We start from the raw sequence: 12,664 nt of genomic DNA on the forward strand, positions 1-12,664 counted from the left end.
AGCAGTGACCAAAGAGTTCCAGAAAAGGATTTTAGTGGTGAGAGTCCAACTTAACCTAAGAGATTTGGCTATTATAACAAATTGTTAATTCAAGAAGAGTTTATCCGGCTAGGTATGCATAATGGCTTTTCGTCCTGGTTTCAGGACAAGCCCACAAAAGTTGTTTTTTTTCGTTATGACTACGGTCCATCACACATAATCATCGTGACATAGATCATTTTCCTTATCAGGTTTTGCACTCTTGTCTAATGGACCATCACAATTTTAAATAATCACAAACATAAATTTACAATCACGTCCCAGAAGGATTCGAACCCGCGACTATTGCAAGAGTAGGATAACAACAGCACTATAAAGTTTAATAATAATAAAATTATAAATTTGTTAAGTTTATGATATTTAATTTATCATGTAAATTTTATTAAATATTGTAATATTATTGTAAAAACTGAATTTAATCATAGATATATTTAAACGGGAAATCCAAAGAACAGAGGACTATTTTTAAATATTGCTAGTCTTTCATCGAAAATGAAAACGATTTTTATTTCGATTGTTAAAGAAGGTAATTAGGAAAACCACGATATATATAAGTGGATCAGACTTACCAGAAAAGCTAACGGAGATTTTCTTTTTCGGATGAAACACAATTTTGAAGAAATAATATATAGAAACGTTTGAGAGAAATTAATAGGTAGTCTATTATTAATTATTTGATATGTTGAATGGGTAGACGACCAATGATTATATCAATTCACTAGACTGGCGCCTGTCCGACACGTATATCTATTTCAGATGGTCACTTTTAGTGTTGGGAACTATCGACTGAAATTGACTATCAGTAATTGACTACTTTTTTTATTGACTGTTTCAGTCGCTATTTGCCGACTGATTTTATTACTATTTACTATCGACTGTTTCATTCGTACTTTTAGTCACTATTTTTGGTTCGACTATTTTTAGTTGTTTCATTCGACTGATTTTTAACGTTCCGGCTCTGTCGTCCTAGCCGCGACCTTGACAAAAATGTATCCAATTTATGATTAAATAGATTTATATGTAATGTATGTAGCTTGATTTTTTAGGTAGTTTGCTTGTAAATAACTATATATTATATATTAATATTATAGCATTTTGGTATGATATATTTCAAGATTATTTATGTAATAGGGATTAAAATTTTAGGGTAAATGATGTGGCTCGGTGAATGGAGGTAAATCGAAATGAAACAGTGGTGTTTACATAATGTGACCGTTATTTATTGGCAATATAAAAAAATGTGAAAATACAAATAATAAAACGGATGGCAGCGGAGTTACCTGAAGACGATGGTGGCACGTCTTAACCGAACGAGGGTTGAGCACTGAATGACCGAAATACCCTTCAATAACATCCCAGATAAACGTCTCGGGGTTGCCGCCAGCTATTCGTTGTCGGGTTTCAGTTGGCACCCCGCCCGTGTTCAACATCTGGGATTATATTTCTGGGTATTTTGTAGACCGTTATTCCACGATGTAAAATTCGAAATGCCTCAAGTTCGCTACAAAATTAATTAATTAAAAAATTAAAATTGGGAATGATAAGTAGTAACATATTTTTACTGTTTTTATGGCATTAATAGGTAATATTTCGATTAAATGTTTAATTTTTTACATAGTATTTATGGCTATTGTACATCTTTAATTTTTAGGTTACTTTTAAGTTATATTGTATTTAAAATACAATAAAACATTTGTGGGGTACTATTCCAATCCGTAGAAAAATTTCGTTCCTTTTAAAATAGTAATTACTATTTTCAGTCGATAGTTCCCAACGCTATTTATAATATATCAACTATATTATATATTTCTGGATATCTATATACCAAATAATTAAAATTTCTATCCAAAAATGCTTAGATAAGTATATATATATATATATATATATATATATATATATATCCATATAATGGATACAATTTCATGGTACCGCTATATGTTTCCCAGCTTTGGTGACTTCAGATTCCAATAGTACACGGCTAAGAAACTGAGCAGCTGCAATCAGCATTTGGAGGCCATTCACCCTGAACTGCAAGCTTCTGTTCAAATTCCAAAATATTACCTGCACCTGCAATTCACCTTTTATGACTTTACAGCTTCAGCTGCGACAGATTTGCCTGAAGTCCACTTAACTACGCTAAAAAAAAAGCTTCGAGTTACTCTGGAACGATTGGCAATCCAACGTTGACCTGTCTTCTTCTCTTTATAATTATTTTATTTCGGTTTATTGAATGAATTCAAAATATAACAGCTTTATTATCTCTTCGGAATCCTACTGACTGCGGCAGTTATAAAATGTGAAGGTACTTAGAAAACAAAAACTATTAATATACTTTAAAACCCCTATTTTATTTAACGCAAAAGATGGGACTAGTCCAGCGGAGATGTAAAGCGACACTGAAGGTAAAAAGACTCCCTCTCATTCCTTCACCATTCAGGTAGTCTAAAAACAGATGGACGAATTGTTTGAACTGTATTACCCACATTTAATCCAATAGAAAACTTATTAGAGAACAAAATAACAAAATATTGCTGAAAAAAAATCTTTTAACAAGGTCATCTTTACCAAGAAAAGGATGGAGCAATTCTTGTCGCAATTATTCTAATTACAAAATTTTTATTCTATAATTTCCTTTCTAGTACTTCTAAGTATTATATGTTGTTGCCAACTCATTAATAATATTAGAACATTATTTACTATATATAAATATAAGACTATACATAAATTAATTTTTTCACCTCATTTGTAGTACTTTCCAGAAAAAAAGATTAAACAAGACCACTAATTCCCATTTCCTCTTACGCTTACTAGTGCTTTCTTTTAAGCCGTCATCAGACTATAAACATTCGATTCAGAAATTAAAACCAACACGTTTTGTATATTTATTATATATCCAGCGTAAAATTTCTTATGAAAATCCTAACAGGCTTGTAATTTACAAATTTCATCAGTTTATTTATAAAATATGACCGATTATTTCACCATCCGTATCTGCAAGTATGGAAAACGTGATTAGCATCACGTTTCTAATTCTAATTAAATTAAATTGAACTTTGATGAAGATTTATTAATTTTTAATATTAATATTAGCTTCCACTATTGACTATAAAAACAACCATAGAAATTTTTTTTTATTTATTAATTATTTATTTATACCTTATTAAGTGATCTCATATACCAATAATATGTAATTGGGTCTCTTGTGAAACCCCATCTTTGTATACTATATATTAGTTTTAATATTTGATTGTGAAATATTATTGCCTACTGACTATTTAGATCTTTTTCCAGAAAGCTGTCTACATTATTATTATTTCCAGCTAAATATTTGGTAATATTTTCATATGGTAAGAAACATGTTGAGTTTGTTAAATTTTATTCTTCATTGTTTGGTTCATTGTTGATTGGTATGTAGCAGGTCAATTGAAAAGTCTCCGGCCTACCATAGTAAAACACATCTTTTTGGCAATTTTTTTTATTCAACATAATTCCCTTCAAGGGTAATGGACTGATTATAGTGACCCTCCAACTTTTCGATACCATTTTTGTAGTACGATTTGTCCTTCTTGCTTTTTGCTTCAAAATAGGCCTTAGTTTCGATGATCACCTTTTTTTATCATTCTTTTGAGATCTGAGAACAGGAAATAGTCGCTGGGGCCAGATCTGGAGAATACGGTGGATGAGGAAGCAGTCCGTATGCAGTCCACTCGGATGATTGTCGATTGGACTTCTTAGTGAAATGATGGAACCATGTTTCATCCATTGTCATATATAGACGCAAAAACTCGGGTTTATTAGGCTTGATCATCTTCAAACACTGCTCCGAATCATCAGTTTGCACAGAGCTTGGGCAACACGACCAACAAGCAAGAAGAGCGGCGATTATTGTTAAAACCTAATGCATGAAACAGATCCCAAACGGTATAAAAGACGTAGTTCAACCGCTGTTCATTTAATGTGAAAAATAGTAAAATATTGAATTTCTTTTATATTTGGAAAACGAGAACCAATTTCAAAACACGGGCTTCTGATTTGGATCCCGTCAGCTGTTGGTTTCTCAGTTGCATAACCATGTATACTTGAGTAGCTACTAATCAGCCTCAAATCACCATATTATTGTTCACAGTTACAATTTAACATCCATAAGATTGAGGTCTTTCAAATGCGATACTTAAGGCAAATTCTATACGTTGCTCTCTGAAATCATAATAAAATGCGAAAGTCAGTACACAGTTGAGGAATAAATTCAAGAATGGTAGTGTGTCCAACAGTTTGAACACACGTGTAAGATGAAAGCTGATGAATGTTCGAATTTCAACGATCCAAATATCAAAATTTTAGTTCTTAATAAATTTAATCATATTTAGTAAAATAACTACAGCTATTTATTAGTAAAAAAAGTATAAGACATAAGAATATAACATTTTATATAATGTTAAATAGTCGGGTAATATCAACGTTGGCTTGCGGCATTGACTAAAACATGTAATAATGTAAAAGTTTAATTTCCGTTATCTTAAATATATTTACCTTTTTTATCAGTTTTATAAGCTCTTTTCCATAAAATTCTCGAAAAAAAAAAGAATTTTTTATAAAATGAACTTCATATTTTAGAGTTATAGAGCTGAGCTATAAAATATTACAGCCAAGATATTTATTCAAACAATCTTATTTCTTATATCTTATTTGTTGTATATTCAACGATTTTATTATATGTTCTTCGAATTTAAAAGTATTCCATATATTCTATCAAACAAAAACTGCACTTATTAATTCAAGATAAGCACAGACAAGAAATATTTAAAAAGTACCGTAAACTTAAAAAAAAGGTTTGGAGATGCCGGGGATCGAACCCGGGGCCTTTCACATGCAAAGCGAACGCTCTACCACTGAGCTACATCCCCACACACGTAGTTTCATACACCTGCGTACTACATAATACAAATTTTCACATAAAATTTTTGGATGCATTTTATATATGTTTGGTACTTTATACTAAAACATTCTGAATTCCCTCAACATTTGCTATATTAAATAGTTTCAACGCAGCACCAGTGGTAGCGTCATTATTCAAGATATACTAATCCATTCAAAACGGACTTGTTTTATTTATTTTTCAGAAATCATAAATAACGAGACATGTGTTATGGAGGATATCGGTTTCCAAACATTGTTTTATTTACTTTACTCAACGTATTTGTATAAGATTTAGAAAGACACGTCATTTTATCACACAGCGTCAGAATAATAATAACAGTGACGTTTGGTGGGTTAACGAACACGTCACGATTGTTGCTATTACGTGTAAAAATTTAAACACATGTTTCTGTTAAATCAGTAAAATAAAATATTAATGCGAATAATATTGTAATTACTAAATTTTAATTAAACGTCTGTAATTATTAATTATGTTAATTATATTATAGCATAATCATAAATTACATTTTTAACTAGAATCTATTTACTCTTGAATGAATTTATTTTATCTTGAATCTGTTTATTCTATTGAATGAATCTATTTATCATTGATTCTGTCCATTTTTCCACCTTGAACACGGGCGGGGTGCCAGCAGCGCCAACTAGGACCCGATAACGAATAGATGGCAACCCCGAGGCGTTTATCTGGGATGTTATTGAAGGGGATTTCGATTCATCCAGTACTCGACCATCGTTTGGTTTAGACGTGCCACCATCGACTGCCCAAGCCTCGTCTCCAGGTAACACCCTTGCCAGCCTTGTTTTTATCATTTGTATTTTTACATTTTTATATTACTTCACTAAATAACGGTCACATAATGTAAACACTACTATTTCGTTTTACCTATATTAACTGAACCATCTAACTTACCCTAAAAAACTAAATAAAATAATGTAGAAAGGCCTGTTCTAATTCACGCCAAAAAATTGATGAAGATGAAATAAAAAATTGAACCTCTAAAACCTATAAAAATAACAGTCAAATATTTAAATAATAACGGTCCCTATGAGGCCTGAATGAAGCGTGTCGAAAATACAATCCTGATAAGCACATAATCAACTAGATTATTCGAACAATCTCCTGTTATGAACATGGCAGACGTCGACATTACACGAAGTTAATCGTCAAGATGCTTGTAGTAAACCGACCGATAAAGCAGGAACTAATGTTATGAATGGACGGCTTTTATTATGTCACAAAAACGCAGTGAGTCGTACCGATGTTGTTTTGATTTATAGCCACCAACTGAGAAGCAGATGCAGATCGTTGCGAATGTTATCGTTAGAAACATGGATGTCATATATAAATATGTTAAAGTAAACTGGCATAAATAATAATGTAGGAAAGTTTAATCTTGTTGAGTCATTCTTTGGCCAAGTGAAATAATTTTGTTTGTGTGTATTATTGTGCTTAGAGCACCTATTGAAGATACAAATATCCATATATATAAATGTACGAACTGTTTTAAGAAGAGATGAAAATACAGTGTCCGATGATTGTTACGTGAGGGATATATTTTCCCAATCACACATCCCTAAATATTACTTAATAATTTAGACTTAAGACTTAAGCGGTCACTTTGCACGTTAAGCAAAGTGAGCTCTGAATAACATGTTGATATATCAAAATGAAAAGTCCCCAGACTAAGACATAGATGGCGCTACTAGAATTGAATCCATACGTATTTTAGTTAGTCCTCAAAAGGTGCGTGTATAAAACAGTTGTCGGATATTAGTTTGTGAATTATAGCATTTTCAATGAAGTAACTTTTGTTATTGTAAAAAAAATGGATAAAAAGGAATATCGCGTGTTGATAAAATATTGCTTTCTGAAGGGAAAAAATACAGTTGAAGCAAAAATTTGGCTTGATGCCGATTTTCCGGACACTGCCCCAGGAAAATCAACCATCAAGGATTGGTATGCTAAGTTTAGACGTGATGAAATGAGCACCGAAGGGGTGGACGCCCAAAAGAGGTTGTTACCGACGAAAACATTACAAAATCCACAGAATGATTTTGAATGACTGTAGATTGAAATTGAATGAAATAGCAGACATTCTAAAGATATCAACTGAACATGTACATCATATCATTCACGAATATTTGGGTATGAGAAATCTCTGTGCAAAGTGGGTGCCGCGCGAGCTCACTTTTGACCAAAAATGAAATAGCAGACACTCTAAAGATATCAACTAAACATGTACATCATATCATTCACGAATATTTGGGTATGAGAAAGCTCAGTGTAAAGTGGGTGCCGTGCGAATTCACTTTTGACTAAAAACAACGACGAGTTGATGATTCGGAGCAGTGTTTGAAGATGATTAAGCGTAATAAACCTGAGTTTTTGCATCGATATGTAAAAATGAATGAAACATAATTCACATAATTAATAATGGCTCCATCATTTCACTCCGAAGTCCAATGGACAGTCATCCGTGTGGAATGCACACGATGAAACCGCTCTAAAGCGTGGGAAAATGCAACAGTTGCCGGCCGACTGTTATGGCGTCCGCATTTTGGGATGCGCACGGAATAATTTTCATTGACTACCGTGAAAAAGGAAGGACCATCAATAGCGACTATTACATAGCATTATTGGACTGCTTGAAGGGCGAAATCGCCGAAAAATGACCACATCTAAAGCAAAAGTATAATGCACCGTGTCACAAGTCAGTGAAAATGATGGCAAAAATCCATCCACCGTATACTCCAGATCTGGTACCCAAAAAAACCAGCGACTATCTCCTGTTCTCAGATCTCAGAAGAATGCTCGCTGAGAAGAAAGTTTCGTCGAATGAATAAGTGATCGCCGAAACTGAAGCCTATTTTGAAGCAAAGGACAAATAGTACTACAAAAATGGTATCGAAATATTGGAGGGTCGCTATAATCAGTGTATCACCCTTGAAGGGAATTATGTTGAATAAAAAAAGACTAATTTTACCAAAAAAGTGTGTTTTATTATGGTAGGCCGGGGACTTTTCAATTGACCTGCTAGTAGTATTACCTTTTAATTAATAAATAAATATTTTTGGAAATTTTCTTTTCTATATTATTATAATAAATCAATATTTTTGTGATCCTATATTATTGTCATCATGCCCATCGTACTATAAGTATTATAAGTTTGTAAGTTCGTATTCCGACACTGCTTCCTCTCAATTTCTTAAACGGTATTATGACTTGGGCGACGAATTACATGAAACATGTCGAAAGACACACAAAAAAACACAACAAGGCATTTGTAGTAATTGAACGAATCGACTTCGCCACCCAGTCGGCATCCTGAACGACATCCGCGTGCCCGTTTCTCCGCCGAGGATTTTCCTCATTACCCGCGCTGGCCAGCGTTCTGGCAGACGCCATTGTCTGTGGCCGCGTAATTGCTTCTTCCTCGCAAGAGGCATAAATCTCAATGGTGCACGCGCGGACCAGGATGTGTCAGTTATGGCGACGGATAGTCGAGAGGGGCTCGCTGACGCCCACCCATCCCTTTCAATCTAAATATCCAGACGGTGTACACGCTCTTTTTACTACGGCATCTTGTCAGTTTTGTATTTATGCTTTTAATGGTATCGAAACTCGATAGCAATTTATTATGTTAATGATATTTCTCTCATTATAGAGCATACAAAATACCCAGAAATATAATCCCAGATGTCGAACACGGGCGGGGTGCTAACAGCGACAACTAGCACACGATAACGAATATCTGGCAACCCCGATACGTCTAGCTAGGAGATTATTGAAGGGTACTTTCGATCATTCAGTTACTGACCATAATTCAGTTTAGACGTGTGACTGATTCCAAAGCCTCGTCTACAGGTAAACCCAGCGCGATACCTTTCTTTTATTTGTACTTTCTTAACATCTTATATCGTCAGTAAACAACGGTCATATAAAGTAAACACCACTGTTTCATTTCGTGTTTTACCTCCATTCACGAACTATATTTACCCTAAAATAACTTAAAAATTATATATTACAATCATTAGAGTGATAAATATCTGTATATTAAAACATATTAAAATACATGCAAACTATCTCAAGAAGTAACACTCACTAACATTTTCTAAATGACGCTTGTAAAGTCTAATTTCCATTAATTTACAGTAATTATCACAGCATTGATAAGTTTAAATTACTACACTGCTAAACATTAAAACAAAACATCATAACTAAGATTACTGTCAGAACTATAATATCAGACCATCAAACATATACATTAACTTTTATGTTATAAACATAAATATGATATAATAAATGAAGTAATACATGTTTGTATATATTAAAACAGATAATATATGAATAAAACAATTTCAAAAATGATATATTATACATGTCACTGCTGTATTTATTATATGCACCTCACTACACAACACTACACAAGATCAGATGGTTTGATTCTTTTGGGTCTGTGTCCTGTTCTGATGGTATCCAAAAGCTCCACTAGTTCAACATTCTCATGACAATGGGGTCTTTCCTCGTGCCCCCTTGCAATTCTCTTGATTTCCTGACTGACTGTGGGTATCTGAAGGTCTCGATGTAGGTAATCAGCCCTATAGTATCCCCATAATTGACCTCCGTATGTCCATATAGGTTTCAGTATTTGCTTATATAATAGCAATTTGTTAAGTACTAATAATTGTGATTTTCTTCCAATTAGCCAGTACATTTTCCTATATTTCAATTCTAGTTCTTTTCTTTTTTTCTTTATATATTCCTTTCAGCCAAGTTTCGCATCGAGATTCATTCCGAGATATTTAGCCTTGTTGTTATATGGATTTATCTGCTTATAGATGAACTGTACATGTACACATTTACTTTCATTAATCCATAATTAGCAGTAGGATATACTGAATATCTCAATAAATTGAAATAACAGTTTTTATCTTATGTAAAGAAATGTGAAAGCAATCGTGTTTTATACCGAAGATAGGTTATTTAAAAGTTTTTAATAATATATATCGTTTATGCCAATACATGCAAGCATTTAGTATATACTATATAAGTTTAAAACACCCAGTGGTGATTACCATTAACAACTATATCTTTTTTATGCGAGAACAAAATAAAAGATTCCAGACTCATATAAACCTAATTGTTTTAAGAAAACACATTCCTATTTCACTGGATTTTTCTTTTATCCATCTAATATAACTTAACGAACAAGATAATACATTAAGTCTTTCAGCTTTATTTCTATTGTATACCATCCCCAAGAAGAACCGCATTATTAATTTTTTTTGGATCGTATTTTTGGCAGAGTTTTATTTTTTCTTGTGTTACCCGTTTATACAAACTTTACAATATTTTGTGTTCAATAAAATAGCAAGGTTTATGCTCCCCTTGGTGTGTACTTATATATGTCAACACGTGCGTGTTTCGCATATTGAATCAAACCAAGTTTCCATTGTACCCTTGAGGCAACAACAGAATATTGCTTTTCAGCGAGTATTTTTATGTGATTTAATTTATTTCGTACAATACAGCACCGTCCGTGTGGCTTCTTCACTATTGTCTCCGATAGCTATAATCGCAGTATCATCAGCAAATGTAGCCATCGTAATATTTTCCATTTGTGGTATAACACAAGTGTAGAGTAGATAAAGCATTGGTCCCAGTACACTTCTTTGTGGTGCACCTACTTTAGCTTCTTTTATTGTAGAGTAAGCTTGTTTGACTCTAAACTTTCTGGTTGCAATGTATGATTTTAATAGTTCGGTGTGTTGTTTTGGTAGCATTTTGTGTAGTGTATGAACATGGCAAAGCTTATCGAAGACTTGTGCTACATCTAAAAATATAGCTGAGCATACTTTTTGACTTTCGTAGGCTTTCTCAATAACATCTGTTATTCTGTGGACCTGGTCAATTGTTGAGTGCTTGTTAATAAACCCAAACTGGTGTGTCGGTATTAGGTCTTTTCTCTCTATGATCGGTTTTATTCTTTTCAACAGGAGTTTTTCAAAAACCTTAGATATTACTGGCAGCAGTGATATAGGTCTATAGGCTTTTATTGGGTGAGTTCCCAGGTTTAATTTATGTTATAATTTTCATCTTTTATCCATATTTCTCACTTAAAATATATATTAGTAAAATAATAAAAGAAACTACCCCACTGCGATTAAAAGAATAACTTATTTACCTAAAAGTCTAAATAAAATTGCATCGTTCTTTGCTTATTATTTCCATTCTTCGGTCCCATTCTTGCAGATACCTCGTCTGTAATTTGCCTTCTATGGCTATCGTTTATCTACTGTTTTCTACTTTATCTTATAAGCCAAAGAAGGGTTATATGTCACCAAGTTGTGAGAACTAACGATTCACCAACAAATAAGGAATTAATATTCTATGAAGCTATTTTATAATTGTTAGTATTCTTTGCAACATTCATTTTAACTCTTGATACATTAACGTATTTATTACCTTCTGTATTCGCTTATTGCTTTGTTAAGAAATGCATTTACTAATGGGACTTGAAATGAATCGGAAGTAAATACCACCAAAATTTACAGAAAAATCTTAATAACTTATAGAATTACATATAACTACATATAACTATACTATCAGTCCTAAGCAATAACAATTTTTCTTAGCTGTTCTCTTTTCACCAAACATTAAATTGAATTAAAAGTTGATTTCAAATATATAAATCTATGTAAACAAAGGCCAGGCTATTCTTCTTCCTAAATTATGTTGAAATGAAATGTTCGCGTATGTCGAGTTCGTTCTTCTTTCACAGCTTATAGTTTTCGATAAAAGGGATACATTAATTTTTTCACAAGTGTTAAATAGCACTACTTAAATAATGTTTTAACACACTCACTTTCCATTTTAATATCGTTTCTAATGTTACATTTACGGATTTGTCTTCCAATTCAGTTTGTAGTTGATTTACGTACAACAGGAACGATGAATAATTTACCGTATAAGAGTTGGAGCTAGCATCGCACTTGTACTATATTATATATTTAAATAATTTTTTTTGTATGTTTTAAAGACTTCTTTTACCAACTGGGGGTTTATCTGGACTGAACCTACAGTTTACAGTGGGACCTTACAGTCCGAACCACGTTTCTCGGCATTAAGATTACCGACTGGCGAGTGACTACTACGGTCATTATTAGAAACCATCCCAAAAGACGTCCGGCCTTACCTAGCCTGGACACCTTACTTTAACCTAAAACAATCACAAATATCAAACAATCACAAACATAAATTTACGACCATGTCCCAGCGAGATTCAAACCCGCGACTATCGCAACAGTAGGTGGACCGTCCTGTCGCCTTTACCACTGCGCCAACCAAGTCGGCACTATAAATATTTGTTTATATATTTTGTCGCCGATTTGACGGTTATTCATAGCTCCTTGATTCGGGCGTATTTCGTTTTATTGGAACTTATTTATTTGTAGCGCATAGAACACAAAATTTTAGGTTCAAAAATTCTTCCTCGATAAAAAGTTTAACCGTGCCAAATTTCATGCCTCCGGGTACACCCGTTTTCATCAAAAAGGAAGGCGAATTTATCGCTAATCCGATTAATATATATGAAAAGAAGATTAACGAGAATGAGATTCAAAGGAAACATCAAGAAGAATAACGACTGTTAAAAGTGAATGTATTAAAACCGCTAAAACCAGAAGA

At 33.1% G+C, this 12,664-nt stretch overlaps 1 protein-coding gene and 1 non-coding gene across 6 annotated transcripts in view; both read right to left on the reverse strand.

Annotated features, from left to right (window-relative positions):
* Sarm (Sterile alpha and Armadillo motif) overlaps positions 1 to 12,664 on the reverse strand; it is a 340,621-nt gene that overhangs the window by 242,074 nt on the left and 85,883 nt on the right. The gene's annotated exons all lie outside the window — the stretch shown is intronic.
* On the reverse strand, positions 4,872 to 4,943 carry TRNAA-UGC (transfer RNA alanine (anticodon UGC)). The gene has a single exon. It is a non-coding gene; the product is annotated as a tRNA-Ala (tRNA).

This window comes from Rhynchophorus ferrugineus, unplaced genomic scaffold (assembly GCF_030347505.1).
Source record: "Rhynchophorus ferrugineus isolate W39M unplaced genomic scaffold, kcgeb_rfMv2 rfM2, whole genome shotgun sequence".
NCBI lineage: Eukaryota > Metazoa > Arthropoda > Insecta > Coleoptera > Curculionidae > Rhynchophorus > Rhynchophorus ferrugineus.